This window comes from Patiria miniata, unplaced genomic scaffold (genome assembly GCF_015706575.1).
Source record: "Patiria miniata isolate m_02_andy unplaced genomic scaffold, ASM1570657v1 HiC_scaffold_9, whole genome shotgun sequence".
Classification (NCBI taxonomy): Eukaryota; Metazoa; Echinodermata; class Asteroidea; order Valvatida; family Asterinidae; genus Patiria; species Patiria miniata.
In genome coordinates this window covers 3,197,190-3,218,326 of record NW_024037076.1, presented here as the reverse complement: position 1 = coordinate 3,218,326, position 21,137 = coordinate 3,197,190, and the positions used below count along the sequence as shown (strand labels likewise).

The following is a 21,137-nucleotide window of genomic DNA, read 5'->3' as shown; positions in this document are numbered from 1 at the left end:
CAGCAAGGTAGTGATGTACTTGGTGCGGTCCTTCTCCTGGGCCGTACAGTGCTTCTCAAGGGAGCTCTGGTCTGAGTCTCTTCCATCCCTGTGAAGCATCAGCAAGGTAGTGATGTACTTGGTGCGGTCCTTCTCCTGGGCCGTACAGTGCTTCTCAAGGGAGCTCTGGTCTGAGTCTGTTCCATCCCTGTGAAGCATCAGCAAGGTAGTGATGTACTTGGTGCGGTCCTTCTCCTGGGCCGTACAGTGCTTCTCAAGAGAGCTCTGGTCTGAGTCTGTTCTAGCCGTGAGAAGCAGTCCTTCTCCTGGGCCTTATAGTGCTTCTATAGTGCTTCTCAAGAGAGCTCTCTGATGTGAAGTGAGCTGGTAGATCTGCCATCACCTGGTCAAGAAATTTGAATATTGTCAATTTGGGAAAAAATGTTTGATACTGATTGAGAGATTTACTTGTATTCATTATTAGCTATCCTGCAAATTCGAGTGGAACAAGGTTAAAAAAAAAATAGGTTAACCAGTTTGCATCGGATAACGTGTATACAAACAAAGATTTTGCGGTATTCGTAGCGGATGCCAGATGAACAAGAATGATAGCTGAGTCCTATAAATACAGATGTCAAATTGGTTCAGAGAACTCTTAGAGTTTTTAAGAATAAATTATTGTTTCACTGAAGAAGAAGTGTCTTTGCTCCCTTATTAGTCCCATCCTTGTAGATAGGATAGGATGCCTGGTTATATATCTTTGATACAAACGAATCCGGGAAATATAAATTTATAGTGACTTGGCATCATTACATCTTGCAAGGTGACAAAAGAAAGTCCTGAATAGCGCCCTCTACGCCACCTCACCCGGCCGCATTACATGACAAAAACAATGAAAAAAGCCCATTGGTTTTACTTTAAACATGCCTTAGACCTTACTCCATATTTTTTATACAATTTCCTTAAAAAAAGTTAAAACATAAGTAGTAACTATCAAAGGTTATTAATATCACTCAATCTGAAAATAAAAAGAAAACAAAAATCCCCCACTTACATTATTGTCCATTCAGCCATAAAAAATCGTTGCGCGTCAATTTTGATCTGTTAAGTCAATTTCCTTTTTTTCTTTAAAATTTTCTGTAGCTACAACAGTGCCCTTTAGTGCTGCACCGCCTCAAATATTTAGCACTAAGGAGCACAAGGGCACCAAGGCAAATGATAGGGCACCAAGTCAAATGATGTAACCCATATGAGAACTCAAACAAACAAAGCAGTACCACTTTGCTATTTTTTCCCAAGCTTGGATGGTACAGACAAAGAATATTTTTTTAAACGCATCACTAGTTTGAATACAATTTAATACCAAATTAGTGACTCTCAACAGTATAGTTATGAACTCACAGTCTGTTTGTTTGATGACGGAATTTTTGTTACAACTTCCACATGGTAGTAGATTAAAAGGCGACTACAAAATACTTCAGTCTGTGTAAAAAAAAAAAATAGGCGACTTGATCAAAGTTACTTATTGTACAAGTGCGATTAGGCCTAAACCTTTTTTTTCCTGAATCTTTTTCTTAAAGTTGCTAAATGAAAGCTGTAATCGCGAACAACAAATCTGTTGGTAAACACACAATTGGGTGTTAATTTGAATTTGTTGTTAGGTTTTTCAAATAGACAAACAAACGCTGTGATATAATAGCTGATTATGCTTTTTACCTCTTTACAAAAAATTGCTGATCCAAATGCGTTGCAGATAATGTTGGGATAATATTCTGGTTGTTTACAAGTTTTGTTTGGGTGGCTTGATTCGGTCGATCTTGTAGCTTGGATCATGTCCCTCGAGCCAGTACGTCAGGCTTTCACCTTTGCCCTGAAATAAAAGAAAGGAAAAAGATAAGAGATTGATTGAAACAGTTATCTCATGTTTCCTTTGAAATATGATGGACTTGAGAATTTGCAGCAGTGAAAATTGAAGGAAGGGTAGATCATTTGTCATTTGTGATTTTTTTCCCATTTGAAGCAACAAACGTGCTCAAAATCTAAAGATAAGTGCTTAACAACTACCCCAAATGATAAAAGATATGTGAATGCTGTGTTTTCAGAGGAAACAATATTCTAGGATCTCAATTTCTATTCAAAAGTTGCTAAGACACGTTTGTTCTCATTCAGCTGATTGAAGCTTTGCAATGTTGCACACTAAACCGCTGAATGAGTCATGTCAACGCGTGTGCACACCCATTCACAGATTAGTCCGATCACAAACCAACTAAACAAAAACTTCCAAAAAATGTGTCATTTGACACACTATTTAGAAATGGCCTTCTTTTATTGTGTTCTTCACAATGACAACATGTAATGCCAGAGAGAATAATTTCACAGGCTAAGGGTTGTTTTTCTATTTTTATAGTAATTTTCCTACTTGGGTCTCGATCCTTTGCGGCTGGACTCTGATGTTCTCATAGAGCTATATTAAAGTACAATACTTGTGATGTACTTGTGACTAGACTTGTGATGTACTTGTGACTGGACTTGTGATTTACTTATGACTGGACTTGTGATGTACTTGTGACTGGACTTGTGATGTACTTGCCACCAGACTTGAGATGAACTTGTGACTGGACTTGTGATATACTTGTGACTGGACTTGTGATTCACTTGTGACTAAAATTGTGATATACTTGGACTCGACTTGTGATGTACTTGCCACCAGACTTGTGATGTACTTGTGAACAGACTAGTGATGTACTTGTGACTGGGCTTATGATGCACTTGTGACTAGACTTGTGATGTTCTTGTGACTAGACTTGTGATGTTCTTGTGACTGGACTTGTGATGTACCTGTGGCTGGACTTGTGATGTACCTGTGACTAAACTTGTGATGTTCTTGTGACTAGACTTGTGATGTACTTGTGACTGGACTTGTGATGTTCCTGTGACTGGACTTGTGATGTACTTGTGACTATAGACTTGTAATGTACTTGTGGCTGGACTTGTGATGTACTTGTGACTGGACTTGTGATGTACTTGTGACTAGACTTGTAATGTACTTGTGGCTGGACTTGTGATGTCCTTGTGACTGGACTTGTAATGTACTTGTGACTGGACTTGTGATGTACTTGTGACTAGACTTGTGATGTACTTGTGGCTGGACTTGTGATGTACTTGTGACTAGACTTGTAATGTACTTGTGGCTGGACTTGTAATGTACTTGTGGCTGGACTTGTAATGTACTTGTGGCTGGACTTGTGATGTACTTGTGACTAGACTTGTGATGTACTTGTGGCTGGACTTGTGATGTACTTGTGACTAGACTTGTAATGTACTTGTGGCTGGACTTGTAATGTACTTGTGGCTGGACTTGTAATGTACTTGTGGCTGGACTTGTGATGTACTTGTGACTAGACTTGTGATGTACTTGTGGCTGGACTTGTGATGTACTTGTGACTAGACTTGTGATGTACTTGTGGCTGGACTTGTGATGTACTTGTGACTAGACTTGTAATGTACTTGTGGCTGGACTTGTGATGTACTTGTGACTAGACTTGTAATGTTCTTGTGACTGGACTTGTGATGTCCTTGTGACTAGACTTGTGATGTACTTGTGACTGGACTTGTGATGTACTTGTGACTAGACTTGTAATGTACTTGTGGCTGGACTTGTGATGTCCTTGTGACTAGACTTGTGATGTACTTGTGACTGGACTTGTGATGTACTTGTGACTAGACTTGTAATGTACTTGTGGCTGGACTTGTGATGTACTTGTGACTAGACTTGTAATGTACTTGTGACTGGACTTGTGATGTCCTTGTGACTAGACTTGTGATGTACTTGTGACTGGACTTGTGATGTACTTGTGACTAGACTTGTAATGTACTTGTGGCTGGACTTGTGATGTACCTGTGACTAAACTTGTAATGTACTTGTGACTGGACTTGTGATGTACTTGTGACTAGACTTGTGATGTACCTGTGACTAAACTTGTAATGTACTTGTGACTGGACTTGTGAAGTACTTGTGACTAGACTTGTAATGTACTTGTGACTAGACTTGTAATGTACTTGTGGCTGGACTTGTAATGTACTTGTGACTGGACTTGTGATGTACTTGTGGCTGGACTTGTGATGTACTTGTGACTAGACTTGTGATGTACTTGTGACTAGACTTGTAATGTACTTGTGGCTGGACTTGTGATGTACTTGTGACTAGACTTGTAATGTACTTGTGGCTGGACTTGTGATGTACTTGTGACTAGACTTGTAATGTACTTGTGACTTAACTTGTGATGTTCCTGTGACTGGACTTGTAATGTACTTGTGACTGGACTTGTAATGTACTTGTGGCTGGACTTGTGATGTACTTGTGACTAGACTTGTAATGTACTTGTGGCTGGACTTGTGATGTACTTGTGACTAGACTTGTAATGTACTTGTGACTTAACTTGTGATGTTCCTGTGACTGGACTTGTAATGTACTTGTGACTGGACTTGTAATGTACTTGTGGCTGGACTTGTGATGTTCCTGTGACTAAACTTGTAATGTACTTGTGACTGGACTTGTGATGTACTTGTGACTGGACTTGTAATGTACTTGTGGCTGGACTTGTGATGTACCTGTGACTGGACTTGTGATGTACTTGTGACTGGACTTGTAATGTACTTGTGGCTGGACTTGTGATGTACTTGTGACTAGACTTGTGATGTACTTGTGGCTGGACTTGTGATGTACCTGTGACTGGACTTGTGATGTACTTGTGACTGGACTTGTAATGTACTTGTGGCTGGACTTGTGATGTACTTGTGACTAGACTTGTAATGTACTTGTGACTGGACTTGTGATGTCCTTGTGACTAGACTTGTAATGTACTTGTGGCTGGACTTGTGATGTTCCTGTGACTGGACTTGTAATGTACTTGTGGCTGGACTTGTGATGTCCTTGTGACTGGACTTGTAATGTACTTGTGGCTGGACTTGTAATGTACTTGTGGCTGGACTTGTGAAGTACTTGTGACTAGACTTGTAATGTACTTGTGGCTGGACTTGTGATGTACTTGTGACTAAACTTGTGATGTACCTGTGACTAAACTTGTAATGTACTTGTGACTGGACTTGTGATGTACTTGTGACTAGACTTGTGATGTACTTGTGACTGGACTTGTAATGTACTTGTGGCTGGACTTGTGATGTACTTGTGACTAGACTTGTAATGTACTTGTGGCTGGACTTGTGATGTTCCTGTGACTGGACTTGTAATGTACTTGTGGCTGGACTTGTGATGTCCTTGTGACTGGACTTGTGATGTACTTGTGGCTGGACTTGTGATGTTCCTGTGACTGGACTTGTAATGTACTTGTGGCTGGACTTGTGATGTCCTTGTGACTGGACTTGTAATGTACTTGTGGCTGGACTTGTGATGTTCCTGTGACTGGACTTGTAATGTACTTGTGGCTGGACTTGTGATGTCCTTGTGACTGGACTTGTAATGTACTTGTGACTGGACTTGTAATGTACTTGTGACTAGACTTGTAATGTACTTGTGGCTGGACTTGTGATGTACTTGTGACTAGACTTGTAATGTACTTGTGACTGGACTTGTGATGTCCTTGTGACTAGACTTGTGATGTACTTGTGACTGGACTTGTGATGTACTTGTGACTAGACTTGTAATGTACTTGTGGCTGGACTTGTGATGTACCTGTGACTAAACTTGTAATGTACTTGTGACTGGACTTGTGATGTACTTGTGACTAGACTTGTGATGTACCTGTGACTAAACTTGTGAAGTACTTGTGACTAGACTTGTAATGTACTTGTGGCTGGACTTGTGATGTACTTGTGACTAAACTTGTGATGTACCTGTGACTAAACTTGTAATGTACTTGTGACTGGACTTGTGATGTACTTGTGACTAGACTTGTGATGTACTTGTGACTAGACTTGTAATGTACTTGTGGCTGGACTTGTAATGTACTTGTGACTGGACTTGTAATGTACTTGTGGCTGGACTTGTGATGTACTTGTGACTAGACTTGTAATGTACTTGTGGCTGGACTTGTGATGTTCCTGTGACTGGACTTGTAATGTACTTGTGGCTGGACTTGTGATGTCCTTGTGACTGGACTTGTGATGTACTTGTGGCTGGACTTGTGATGTTCCTGTGACTGGACTTGTAATGTACTTGTGGCTGGACTTGTGATGTCCTTGTGACTGGACTTGTAATGTACTTGTGGCTGGACTTGTGATGTTCCTGTGACTGGACTTGTAATGTACTTGTGGCTGGACTTGTGATGTCCTTGTGACTGGACTTGTAATGTACTTGTGACTGGACTTGTAATGTACTTGTGACTAGACTTGTAATGTACTTGTGGCTGGACTTGTGATGTCCTTGTGACTGGACTTGTGATGTACTTGTGGCTGGACTTGTGATGTTCCTGTGACTGGACTTGTAATGTACTTGTGGCTGGACTTGTGATGTCCTTGTGACTGGACTTGTGATGTACTTGTGGCTGGACTTGTGATGTTCCTGTGACTGGACTTGTAATGTACTTGTGGCTGGACTTGTGATGTCCTTGTGACTGGACTTGTAATGTACTTGTGGCTGGACTTGTGATGTTCCTGTGACTGGACTTGTAATGTACTTGTGGCTGGACTTGTGATGTCCTTGTGACTGGACTTGTGATGTACTTGTGACTGGACTTGTGATGGACTTGTGACTGGACTTGTAATGTACTTGTGACTAGACTTGTAATGTACTTGTGGCTGGACTTGTGATGTTCCTGTGACTGGACTTGTAATGTACTTGTGGCTGGACTTGTAATGTACTTGTGGCTGGACTTGTGAAGTACTTGTGACTAGACTTGTGATGTACTTGTGGCTGGACTTGTAATGTACTTGTGGCTGGACTTGTGATGTTCCTGTGACTGGACTTGTAATGTACTTGTGGCTGGACTTGTGATGTCCTTGTGACTGGACTTGTGATGTACTTGTGGCTGGACTTGTGATGTCCTTGTGACTGGACTTGTAATGTACTTGTGACTAGACTTGTGATGTACTTGTGGCTGGACTTGTAATGTACTTGTGGCTGGACTTGTAATGTACTTGTGGCTGGACTTGTGAAGTACTTGTGACTAGACTTGTAATGTACTTGTGGCTGGACTTGTGATGTACTTGTGACTAAACTTGTGATGTACCTGTGACTAAACTTGTAATGTACTTGTGACTGGACTTGTGATGTACTTGTGACTAGACTTGTGATGTACTTGTGACTAGACTTGTAATGTACTTGTGGCTGGACTTGTAATGTACTTGTGACTGGACTTGTAATGTACTTGTGGCTGGACTTGTGATGTACTTGTGACTGGACTTGTAATGTACTTGTGACTGGACTTGTGATGTCCTTGTGACTAGACTTGTAATGTACTTGTGGCCGGACTTGTGATGTTCCTGTGACTGGACTTGTAATGTACTTGTGGCTGGACTTGTGAAGTACTTGTGACTAGACTTGTAATGTACTTGTGGCTGGACTTGTGATGTACTTGTGACTAAACTTGTGATGTACCTGTGACTAAACTTGTAATGTACTTGTGACTGGACTTGTGATGTACTTGTGACTAGACTTGTGATGTACTTGTGACTAGACTTGTAATGTACTTGTGGCTGGACTTGTAATGTACTTGTGACTGGACTTGTAATGTACTTGTGGCTGGACTTGTGATGTACTTGTGACTAGACTTGTGATGTACTTGTGGCTGGACTTGTAATGTACTTGTGGCTGGACTTGTAATGTACTTGTGGCTGGACTTGTGATGTACTTGTGACTGGACTTGTAATGTACTTGTGACTAGACTTGTAATGTACTTGTGGCTGGACTTGTGATGTACCTGTGACTGGACTTGTGATGTACTTGTGACTGGACTTGTAATGTACTTGTGGCTGGACTTGTGATGTACTTGTGACTAGACTTGTAATGTACTTGTGACTGGACTTGTGATGTCCTTGTGACTAGACTTGTAATGTACTTGTGGCTGGACTTGTGATGTTCCTGTGACTGGACTTGTAATGTACTTGTGGCTGGACTTGTGATGTCCTTGTGACTGGACTTGTGATGTACTTGTGGCTGGACTTGTGATGTTCCTGTGACTGGACTTGTAATGTACTTGTGGCTGGACTTGTAATGTCCTTGTGGCTGGACTTGTAATGTACTTGTGACTGGACTTGTAATGTACTTGTGACTGGACTTGTAATGTACTTGTGGCTGGACTTGTGAAGTACTTGTGACTAGACTTGTAATGTACTTGTGGCTGGACTTGTGATGTCCTTGTGGCTGGACTTGTGATGTACTTGTGACTAGACTTGTAATGTACTTGTGGCTGGACTTGTAATGTACTTGTGACTGGACTTGTAATGTACTTGTGGCTGGACTTGTGAAGTACTTGTGACTGGACTTGTAATGTACTTGTGGCTGGACTTGTGATGTCCTTGTGGCTGGACTTGTAATGTACTTGTGGCTGGACTTGTGAAGTACTTGTGGCTGGACTTGTGAAGTACTTGTGGCTGGACTTGTAATGTACTTGTGACTAGACTTGTAATGTACTTGTGGCTGGACTTGTGATGTACTTGTGACTAAACTTGTGACTAGACTTGTGATGTACTTGTGACTGGGCTTATGATGCATGTGTGACTAGACTTGTGATGTACTTGTAACTGGACTTATGATGTACTTGTTACTGGACTTATGATGTACTTGTGACTGGACTTGTGATGTACTTTTGCCTGGACTTGTTATGTACTTGTGATGTACTTGTGAATGAACTTGTGACTGGACTTGTGATGTACGTGTGACTAGACTTATAATGTACTTGTGACTGAAATTGTAATGTGCTTGTGACTAGACTAATGATGTACTTGTGACTAGACTTGTAATGTACTTGTGACTGGGCTTATGATGCACTTGTGACTAGACTTGTGATGTACTTGTGACTGAACTTGTGACTGGACTTGTAATGTACTTGTTACTGGAACTGTAATGTACTTGTGACTAGACTTATGATGCACTTGTGACTGGACTTGTGATGTACTTGTGACTGGACTTGTGATTTACTTGTGACTGGACTTGTGATGTACTTGTGACTAGATTTGTGATGTTCTTGTGACTGGACTTGTGATGTACTTGTGACTGGACTTATGATGTATTTGTGATTTATCAATCTTAAGTATCTCGACCACAAGCAAAGACAATGATCTTACCTGAGTGAATACCGATGAGGAGTTTGAGTTTCTCATCTTGTCAGTTTGTGTGGCATGATCAACTATCAACGCCCTCCAGGAGATGCCATGCAGCGGAGACGATCATACCAGCATGACGGCTGCCATTACGGATCAGTAGGCAAGAGACCAACATGTAGGCATCGTCGATGCTTTCAACCTTGGCAAGATGTTATTATTTAACACTGGTTAATTTTGCTTTCAGACATTATAATAGAACATACATATTTGCGTGGTTTTTGCCTGAACTAGTAACCATGGTAGCATCAACTTAACCTCTGAGTGATTGTCATGACTACGCCTGCGAACAGCCGAGTAATGTTGACAATGATAATGCAAGTGACTTTTTGTAATTATATCACCGCACCCACAGATTCTGTGTTTTTCAGTGGCCGAGAGTGTGCATCACATAGTATTTGCTATTTTCCGTCTACATGTACATGGCTAAAAGGACTATGGCACCTTCCATTTTAATACTGACTACTTTGAGTGGCATAATCAAACTACCGGTAGCCTCCTAGACCTGTTTTATAATGCCACTTGAAGCAGTCAATATGCAAGACTACAAATTATAAGCATAGCTTGTAAAGTACTCTGAAAGTAAAACAGATCTAAGATGGTAGAATCAAGCCAAGCAGTAACGGGTAAGGTGCTTTCTGTCAATGTATTGTTGATCATTTCATGTTTGCATATTAACCATAATAAATGAACCTGGATAAGTGTATTAAGTATAATCTATTGCAAGTACCCTTTAAAATAACTTCCTGTGATATGGCACGTTTGGCTTAACCAGTTCACATCAGACAACGTGAATACACGCAAGGTTTTGCGGTAATCGGAATGGATGATGGATAAACACGCAACAAGCGAGGCCTAAAATGTCTGTCAGTGGCCCGCTTGCAGCGAGCTACCCGTAGATGACAGCCTGAAGCCGTCTGGCATCCAGATTCATGAAAACAATCCCAAGTCTTGGTCTGGTCAATGTCAAAATAGTCCAGCGCGAACTGGTTAAAACAATCTGCTGGGTCATATGAAATATTTACCTTTTAGACATCATAGTTGGAAATGATGGCGTCGAACAGCGTGTTCAAGGCATTCAACAAGTTAACAACCTGGAAAGTTAAGAGCAAGGTGTAAAGGGTAATCCTGGTGACACTATTGGTTTGCAATAATCTGACATGTCTGAGTAGACAATTTGATCAAATTTGAGTGCATTTTTGATAATAGTATACGTTTTTAACTTAAACCGCCTTTGAGAATATAATTGAAAAGTATTAAGCCCTACCTGCATGTTTATCTAGGCTGATTATAAAGATTACGTGCACGAACAGTAGATTGTCCCGTTTTGACAACTTTTGAGAGCCCTACATTGTGTAGTTGGAGAGACACATTGCGTGTACTGTACTAGTGCCCGCGCATATGGCGGCGAAATACACAAGATTAATTTTATTCTGGATTTGCACAAATCCAGAGCTTCTTCGCGTGAGCATCAGGTACAATGCATTCAAATGTAAAAATAATATGGCGCGAAATACACAAGATTAATTTTATTCTGGATTTGCACAAATCCAGAGCTTCTTCGCGTGAGCATCAGGTACAATGCATTCAAATGTAAAAATAACTAGAGATTTGCGTTTGTTGAGTTACAAACGCAGGGTGATCGGGTGACATTTTCATAGAAACGTGCCCAGTGTACTTGTGAATATCGTAACAGAAAGAGGATCACAAAATTTCACCCTCTGAGAAGTATGATTTGTTTTATTTTTGGAGAAAAAAATCTTTTGGAGTCTGATAAATTTGAGTTTAGATATTGTAATATGTAGAAATACATGGAATTTCTGGTTTCATAAATTTTAAATTAAAATACGCAAACTGAATACTGATTTAGTTAAGAGAAAAAACATGTTCATCTATAAGTAAAAAGAATTTGTGAAAATAAAGGAATTGTAATGAATGTTGAAGTGTTTGTATTAGTAAACTATTTTTGTGACGTCACATTATTGTTAAAGTGTAATCTACACTTTACTCAGTACATTTTTTACAAATCGACATCAACAATTAATCCCATGAACCGTTTGGAAGAAATTTGGTTCGTTTTGATTTTGATCAGGGTCGATATAATTATGTGCAAAGTTAAAAGTTCATGAAGTACATAAAGTACAAACATAGTGGACACGGATTAAATGACGAATTTAAATTTAAAGAAAAGAAAACTGAGCGTTTTTTCACTTCTCTGTACAATAACTTCCAGTCGAATGTTGTCACGATTCTGAAACCTTCCAAATTTCTTCAAAGGTTGTAAACAGAATTAATATCTAGAGGCAATTTTGTAAAATTGTAACGAATGGTTTTTAAATTCAAACATTCCATCTATAGATCTTTTGACGTACCGCTAGAGGTCGCCCTTTCATGTAATTACGTCATCACGCCAATGTTTGTGTTGGACATTCCTCACTAAATATTTGCGTAATTTATATAACTGTAGCAAAATGATTCCGTCTTCAAGTTATATTTAATTATCATTGCACTTCCAGTTACACCGGAAGTAAAGGTCAAATGGTTTGCGCCTGGGAATAAAATTGCCAGTGGCAATGTCTGAAACAACAAAAAATGAGAACGCTACTCTGTTCCAATATAAAGTTATAAATCATTAAAAGTAAGCTCTCAAGTAACCCGCTTGTAATTTGATACCAGGTGATGTCATGATGACGCCACAATTTCTTTCACATCTTCGGACCAGGGTTCAAGTTCCATCTAGGTTTTATCGTCATCACGTGAACTGTTTGGAAAAGATGTGGTTCGTTTTGATTTTGAGGCTTCTGTCTGTAATTTAAATTCACCCAACTTTGACCTTCCAGTAGCCCGGAAGTAAAGGCCAAGCGAGTTTACGTACATTTAGGAGAAAACCCACAGAGAATTATTGTCCAGAAAAAAACCCCAAAGAATCATTCTTACCATTTTAAAAAGGTGATCGGGTCGTACCTGATCAAAAAGTCCCAAAAAAATTTCGTGTGATGAATTCCTGCTTTTGACAGATTTTCCACTTTTTTCTGTTTTAGTTTTATTGTGCTCAGCATAAAAATCGGGCAAGAAAGATCTTTTGCTGTTAATCCCTCGACCATTTTAAAGTACAGTTTGAGCATTTTCTCTTCAAATATGAAAAAGTCTTACTTTGCAGTACTTCGAGTCTGTTCCATCCCTGTGAAGCACCAGCAAGGTAGTGATGTACTTGGTGCAGTCCTTCTCCTGGGCCGCATAGTGCTTCTCAAGGGAGCTCTGTTCTGAGTCTCTTCCAACCCTGCGAAGCACCAGCAAGGTAGTGATGTACTTGGTGCAGTCCTTCTCCTGGGCCGCATAGTGCTTCTCAAGAGAGCTCTGTTCTGGGTCTGTTCCATCCCTGTGAAGCACCAGCAAGGTAGTGATGTACTTGGTGCAGTCCTTCTCCTGGGCCGCATAGTGCTTCTCAAGGGAGCTCTGTTCTGAGTCTCTTCCATCCCTGTGATGAAGCACCAGCAAGGTAGTGATGTGTACTTGGTGCGGTCCTACTCTTGGGCCGTATAGTGCTTCTCAAGAGAGCTCTGGTCTGAGTCTGTTCCATCCCTGTGATGAAGCACCAGCAAGGTAGTGATGTGTACTTGGTGCGGTCCTACTCTTGGGCCGTATAGTGCTTCTCAAGGGAGCTCTGGTCTGAGTCTGTTCTAGCCGTGAGAAGCAGTCCTTCTCCTGGGCCTTATAGTGCCTCTATAGTGCTTCTCAAGAGAGCTCTCTGATGTGAAGAGAGCTGGTAGAACTGCCATCACCTGGTCAAAGAAATTTCAATATTGTCAATTTGGGAAAAATGTTTGATACTGCTGTCTGGTGCCAGACGACGGCTGAGTTACATTAGAAATTCTGCATTGTCATTGGTCAATTCACAACGGGTAATGCATAATGCATGTCTACCAAATCGGTAGACAAAATGTAAGGAAAAACATAAGCATTCTCCACGAGATGGTAAAGGCCCTCGCGGCTTTGCCACTCGTGCTAGTCTTTTTACGTGTCAGCATCTGGGGTGCCTCACGTGTCCGGGTAGGCGCGTGGGACTTGACTAAAGGCTACACACTGCGTGACTGACAGCTAACGAGTCATCATGCTTGCCTGTTACCATTGCCATGGCATGTTGGAATTTAGTTACACTCAAACGTGTACAAACCAGCCTCCAAACTTTGCTCTGGAAATTGTATGAAAAGTGGACGTCTGAATAAGGGTTATTTTGCTATTTGCTTGTAACAAAGCGAGTGTGCTTCCAAAGCATTTAAACTAGCAACAAAGTCTGTATGTGAAAATAGAAAAAAAAATCCAAGAATTGTCTGTATAACTCAGCTCTGTGTATTATAATTGATCCATCAGTCTTTAGTGATCTGTCAATAATAAGTAAAGCCTCTGTGATCCACTCTCATTTTTTAACGATAATTTTAAATAGTTTTACACTCAGTTTTAATCAGCAATGTCTTATCTTAGCAATCTTTAGAAGTCTGTTAATGATAATGAATAATTTCTCCCGTTTGATTTGTACCTTTTAATTTACAATTTAAAGATGTATTGATTGTATTTTAATTAGTTTTTAACTTAAATACACATTGTAAATTTGAATGTTTTCAGCCTATGGCCTGCTTTTAATTCAAATAAATAAACCATAATAATAATACATGTAATAATAATAATAATAATAAAAACTCAATTAAGTCCAGTTAAGAAATGGGGGAGTTTATGTACAGCCTGGGCTGACAAGTACATTTGTATTTTCCAGTTTTCGAGCTGAATTTGATGATAGCTGAGTCCTATAAATACTGATTGGCAAATTGGCATGGTTCCGAGAACTCTTGGAGTTTTTAAGAATGACTTCTTGTTTCACTGAAGAAAAAGTGTCTAAAAAAATTGCTCCCTTATTAGTCGCATCCTTGTAGATAGGATAGGAGGCCTGGTTGTACATATCCGTGATACAAACGAATCCGGGAAATATAAATTTATAGTGACTTGGCATCATTACATCTTGCAAGGTGACAGAAGAAAGTCATGAATAACGCCCTCTACCCAACCTCACCCTGCCACAGCATTACATGACAAAAACAATGAAACAAGCCCATTGGTTTTACTTTAAACATGCCTTAGACCTTACTCCATATTTTTTATACTATTTCCTTTAAATATAATTAGTGACATATCAAAGGTTATTAATATCACTCAAGCTGAAAATAAAAAAGAAAACAAAAATCCCCCACTTGCATTATTCTCAATTAGGCCCTCAAAAAAATAGTCGTGCGTCAATTTTGATCTATTGCATCATTTCTTTAAAATTTTCCACAGTAGCTACAACAGCGCCTTTTATTGCCGCACCGCCTCAATTTTTTAGCACCAACACAAGGGCACCAAGGCAAATGATAGGGCACCAAGGCAAATGATTAAACACCATATGAGAACTCAAACAAGCAAAACAGGACCACTTTGTCTGTACAATCCAAGCTTGGGGAAAAAATTGCAAAGAATATTTTTTGAAACGCATCACTACATCAATTCCAGAACTTTGGTCTGACCAGATAGAGACCCACTATTTTGGGGGTTTTTTGGCTGTGCACAATTCTGTCTCATGTTGGATGAATGCCCCATACATGTATATTATATTGAGAGTCCCAAATTTGCGGACTAGGTATGAACCAAATACTCCTCAATTCCAACTAGGATAACTGAGATTACAACTTGAAATAAAAAGGAATCGAACTTAAAAAGAAACAAGCAGTAGGATCTGAACCAAAGACTTTTCAATTCATTCAAGGATAACTAAGGCTACACCTTGGAACAAAAGAGGAATTGAACCAAGGTCAAGCCCATACAGGACTCAAACTTGCTACTTACCTTATCATCAAAGGTGTCAATCTTAGTCAGCACAACTCCGTCAATCAGTGGAGGTTGATCCATGTCTCAATGGTGTGCTCGATTGATTGCCTGGTCCACTGCTTCCTTACCACCCAAATAACTCCCCAACCAAGAGAACTGGTTGGTTGATTTTTATCACCTGTTTGACCAAAATTAACAGTAATCATAAGAAAATGAGACATTTTCTGTCTTTATGCAGTTCTCTCTTGAAGGCGTTATGTTCAAAAATTACCAAATTCAAAAAGGTGTCATTACATTGAGAGAAGTCTGCTTAAGGTTGACAACATCATTTTTTGGAAATAAAAAAATTCTTGATTCTAATTTTGATCAAAACAAAACAGGGGCCCTACACTATACATGATCGCCAAAATGATGATACTGATAGACAACATAAATCTGGGACTGCATGCACTGAGAAACATTCCCAATTGTGTTAGGAAAAATAACTCAGCAATTTTTTTTGACTCTCATTCATGTCTATCAGTCTATAGACTTTATACACACACCCACCCACACACACACACCCAGACTTGTTTCACATACCTAGTGTAGACTTTCCTTTCTTTTCGTGTAGTTAAGGAACACCAGTGGAAAAACTCATTTTTCTCAAACTGTGAAAACTCTTACAACCCAATTTTTTTTCAATGATTCCCTTTAGTGTTTCTCTTCATTCTGCTACAGATAAACCTAACCCAAAAATGCCTCTAAACCTGTTTTCCAGAAATGGGGAAACACTGTGTGGACGTGGGCAAGTCCACACTTCGTCGCTGCTACCTACATTATGTGGACGTCTTTTGTTCGGAAGTCCACACTGCGTATGTAAGACAAGCTCACACACATACAGTCGTTTTTTGCTATGCTTCCGAGGATTGGCTTTGTGTTTTCCTTTGTCCCTGTAATATAACACTCTCCCATAGACTAAGCACACAAACCTGCGTTCGAGGACAATAGGCACCTTCCTTCGAGGATCAATGGCCCCTTTGTGCTCCTTTTGTTGTCTGTCCTCAGGCGTAATGCCATGCAGGAACACTATCGCAGAAGTGGCATCAGCCATCAGGTTGCAACATTTTTTTCCAGTGAGGCAAACACTGACAAGTGACATTGTTAAGGGAATTTTTCTATCTTGGGAAAGTTGGTTGACTTCCCCCTGCACCACCGTCATGACATTGGCTCAACCAACAACAGAAGATAATCAAGCCCACGTGAAGGTTTGCTGGCGGTCGTGAATTGTAGGCCCCCTGTTTTGTTTTGATCAAATTAGAGTCAAAAATGTTTTTATTGTGCAAAAATCACCTTTATAATAAACGCAGTGGCTATTGTTACGGCAGCCGAAACGCATTTCCCATTTTCTATCGTTACGGTAGTCTGCAACTTTTATAAAAACATGAGAAGAAAATATAAAATTAGAAGGAAAAAAGTGAATTTGAACGTTATGAAATTCGGACTTTATTTCCCTTTTTAAAAAAATCCTCCAAAGCCTTAAGTTAGAAAATGAAAAATAATTCGAGTGCAAAACTGAGATGCGAACCCGCAACTTCGCGGTGCAAAATCCTACCCTCTATCGACTGAGCTGTCGCACTGCTCGCTAAAACGTCGTAGGGAAACAAATAATTATATACCTGCGTGCGTATCAAAAAAGGATTGTAGAGGGTGCTAAACAACGGCTGCCGTAACGATAGCCACTTCGTAAAAACAAAAGCAGACGATCGCCGGTTTGCTAGACATGCCAGCAGTCGACCAAGTCATGCATGTCAACGCGAGTCATCTACCATGTCAACATCTAGGCCCTACGCAGAGCTCAGCAAAGTCCACTTGAAGTTGATGTTAACGCTGAATATATTCCAAAGGAACGGAGTGACGGAGGTTGTACACCATGTCTTCAGTCCTATGAATATTAACGAGAAATATGATAATGAAATATGAGAATGAAACTGGAGTGGAAGGATCTCGACCAAAGTACCCACGATAAACGCAGACAAGTAAACAAACTGCACACCAGCCACCTGCGTGTAACCGCGTTTGATGGCGCCCTCAATATTGAGGGCGCCAAACACGTTTCATTGACTGCGCAAACCACCCACAGACATTATAAACGCACAAACCAAGCTGTGTAGAAAACATCCCATACATGTATCTGTTTCCCCAAGGGCGGATTCAGAACACATTTTTTTTTGGGGGGGGGGGGGAAGGGGGCCAAAAAAATTGGTCCCCCAAAAAGTGGGTCAAAAAATTACGGCTTGGGGCTCGGTGCCCGCTTAAGGGCCCGAAAAACTTTTGGATTCTAGATGTGGTGTGATCTGAGGGAATTCCTGACCACTTTAACCAATGCTTTTTGAGGAAAAGATGGTGGCGTACTCATTGCCTGCCTTTACTGCGACGTCACATAAAAAAAAAAAAAAAATTGGGGTTTTTTTTTGGGGGGGGGGGGCATGGTCCCCTTTGCTCCCCCCTCCTGGATCCGCCCATTAAGTTGTAAGTTCAGCGAGTGATCTGTCTTGATGTCTTACATAAGGAGATTAAATTTCGTGAGAAACCGTCAAACAACTGAAAAATTTCTTTCGAGAAAGGGCGCGCTGCATAATTCTACCTCCATGATAAGGCCAAAAAAAAAATTATCAATCTCTGGTCAGCGCGCGTCGATTTTAATCATGCGCGTCAACTTTTTTTTCCAAATTAACACGGAAGCTACAACAGCGCCCTCTTTTGCTGCCCCTCCTCAAATTTGTGTACCAAGGAGCACCAAGGAATGGGGAAATTGCACCAAGGCAAATGATAAAGGGCACCAAGGCAAATTATGGAGGACACCAATGTATAATGAGGACACAAAAAGCAAAATAGTACCCACCTTGTCTGTACCGTAAGCTTTAAAAAAAAAAAAAAATTAAATAAAAAAAAAAAATAAAAACCCGCGTCGCCGCGTCAATTCCGGAACTTCGGTCTGAGACGACTAATTTTTTTTGGCCTAAAACTAGTGGTCTCGAACCGTATCCGGTCCGTTAGTGTGACGTCACCTCCAGCACTTTCTGCACGATTGGAACCGGAAGTTAACGCAGCTTGAGCGTTTGTAGCCAATGGGCGCTAGTAATCAGTGGTGCGCGTGCGTGTATGACGTTTTTACTAACGAACCGGTGTCACGGTCTCACTTCTCCGACGTGCTAGCTTCTCCGGGTTGATTCGGCCGATGATTGAGCACGTTACAGTGCACGTTACATGAGCACGATTCATGCTCATGTGTCCGCTGTGCTTACTTTTCCTCGGGCTGTTTTCTGAAGTCTGAAGCCCATTAATAACACAGTGAGGGACACCCAAGAATGTGTTATGTAACACTTCCTGTGGGTCAAGTCATTCCATGGTCTTGCAAGCATTCTGATTATTTTGTGTTTCCAGCGTCATGCATGTGTGTGTTCATGGAGGAATAATTAAGAACGAACTCCTTGGTCCGTGTTCCTTGCTCGTTCGTGGTCCATTTTGTCCTTATTTTTGCAACCACGGCTTAAAATAAATGTGCATTTCAAATTCAAGTCTTTAACATTGGAAGTTAAAAGTGCGCGCCACGAAAATTCTATGCATACAAATATCTTACGTACACAAGTACAGCCCCGAAAAACTCAGCACACTAATACAGTGACGAAAATGTACACTACTGCGCAATTTTGTGCATGCGTGTTGAAGCGAAATTTCCCTTTTGGAGAAGCTAGCACGCCGGAGAAGTGAGACCGTGACACCGGATATAAGTGAACCGCCAAGAAGTACATCCGCACGGGTGTTGAATATTTTAAGTTTCGTTCAATAGAGGGCGCGCTACATAAATAGTTTTCTCAACAACGCATCAACACGGATGCTGCACAATTGAACAAAAAGAACAACCTCGTTTCCGATGAACTTCTCAAGAAATACAAAATGGATTAAATTGAAATTTCGTGCTATTAGTTTTCACGATGTGTAGCATGAGTAGTTGGAATGGCTTGAGAAACCGTGGAGCTATAAATATAATATGATCGTAACAAGCTAGTGTTTTAAATGTTAAAAATCCATGTTGACTTCCATTAGGATTGTATTTGTCGCATTTAAAACCCTGTATTGTTACGGTTATAATAGCTTGATTATTTGACTTTTTTATGAAAATAAATCTTTTGATGTCAAACATCATGACAAATGAGTGTACGAAAATTCAGTTTAATGTAACGTGTATTTCTTGAGTTGTTGGCCCCAAATCGAGTTTGGTGGTGGAGATCGAGCACTATAATAGAGGGCGCGCTACATAAATAGTGGTCTCTACAATGCATCAACACGGATGCTGCATAATTGAACAAAAAGAACAACCTCGTTTCCGATGAACTACTCAAGAAATACAAAATGAATTAAATTGAAATTTCGTGCAATTAGTTTTCACGATGTGTAGCATAAGTAGTTTGAATGGCGTGAGAAACCGTGGAGCTATACATATAATATGATCGTAACAATCTAACGTGTATTTATGAGTTGTTGGCCCCAAATCGAGTTTGGTGGTGGAGATCGAGACCACTGTAATGATTATAGTGGCTTTATATTTGCAAAGGAGTGTAGGGATCATTTTTATCAAGATGACGATTGGCTTCGCCACCACTTTTAGACTGGGGTGGTCATCTTCGGCAGACAACGTGTCCCCAAAGTTATCAGATTACCCCCCCCCCCCCAAGGGCGGATCCAGGGGGGGCCAAAGGGGGCCATGCCCCCCCCCCCCCCCAAAAAAAAACGAAACAATTTTTTATATTTTTATGTAATATCGCAATAAAGGCAGGCAATGGGTACACCACCATCTTTTCCTCAAAAAAACATTGGTTAAAGTGGTCAGAATTTGCCTCAGATCGCACCACAGAGCATCTAGAATCCAAAAAAATTCGGGGCCCTTAAACGGGCCCGAACCCCACGCTGTAATTTTTTAACCCCACTTTTTTGGGGAACCAAATTTTTTTTGGCCCCCCCCCAAAAAAAGTGGTGTTCTGGATCCGCCCTTGCCCCCCCCCCCCCCCCCATAAAAAAGTGAACTACGCATTTCAACTTCGCCATCGCGGAGTTGCTAAACCAAACCTGTGAATTTGTGTATTATTATGCAGCATATTATTATAGGCCATGCCCCCCCCCCAAAAAAAAAAACCCCAATATTTTGGTTGCAGGTTGCCTTGCCGAAGTCAATAATCTGTTGATCACATTGAAATTACTTCTGTTAATTGCCTGTAATCAAAGACGTCTTATAAATAGTTAAAAAAACAGTGTACCAAGAAACTTTAAAAATATATATATATATATTTTCAAAGAATAGTGTCTTCAGCGCGAAATCACTTTTTATTGTTTGGTGATTCCCTTCATATTCAAGAAAAAGTTTTAATATAATTAACACCAATAATTGGATAAAATTCAATAGAACGGGTGTTCCTTGAGTTGTCGTCTCAGTGGAAACGAGTGTATTGTGTTTGTAGTACTAGGCAGGTTTTTACCAGTGACTTTTTTTTTACAGTGGTGACCGCTATTTTAGCGTGCCCTCTTCTGATTTTTCACGTACAAGATACTGATTGTTTTGGTTTTATTGTTTTGACGAATTCTCTCGACATTCAAGAGAAATGTGTAATAATGTAACGAACATTCACAAGACATTTCAATTCGACAAAATGGATATTGAGTTATCGAGTATACGGTAAGCAGGTCTTACGCGCAACCTTGGTGTGGTGGGACTTTGCCAAGTATCAACGTAGAAGTAGAAGTAGAAGAGTTTTCTCCGTGTAGACAAAAGTTCCAAATCTTTGGTATTTGAGCATGTTGTGAGCCATGAACCTGAGGGCTTGTAAAAAAGATAAGGATGGAAGCCGTGCACAGGACTGTGAGCTTGTAGATCTGTGCAATTTGGATGAAATTTGGGCCCTAAAAGCGCTCTATTTTGCAATGGAGTGCAGGCATCGTTTTTCAATATGGCGATTGGCTTCAGGACTATTTTAATGGGGTGATCA

General features: G+C 40.4%; 2 long non-coding RNA genes across 4 annotated transcripts; both read right to left on the bottom strand.

The window, feature by feature from the left end:
- Positions 1–320: 320 nt before the first annotated feature.
- Positions 321–12,451, bottom strand: LOC119721089. Its single transcript, XR_005270145.1, has 5 exons — positions 12,412–12,451; positions 10,284–10,352; positions 9,223–9,400; positions 1,696–1,849; positions 321–382 (listed from the first exon to the last, which is right to left on the bottom strand). It is a non-coding gene; the product is annotated as an uncharacterized LOC119721089 (long non-coding RNA).
- Positions 12,452–12,906: 455 nt separating this feature from the next.
- LOC119719917 lies at positions 12,907–18,059 on the bottom strand. 3 transcript variants are annotated; one of them, XR_005270021.1, is made up of 4 exons: positions 17,999–18,059; positions 16,923–17,038; positions 15,133–15,292; positions 12,907–13,040 (listed from the first exon to the last, which is right to left on the bottom strand). It is a non-coding gene; the product is annotated as an uncharacterized LOC119719917 (long non-coding RNA). The 3 variants fall into 3 exon arrangements; XR_005270020.1 differs by lacking the exon at positions 17,999–18,059 and adding an exon at positions 16,086–16,391 and having other exon boundaries at positions 16,923–17,308; XR_005270019.1 differs by lacking the exon at positions 17,999–18,059 and having other exon boundaries at positions 16,923–17,307.
- Between the last annotated feature and the right edge of the window lie 3,078 nt (positions 18,060–21,137).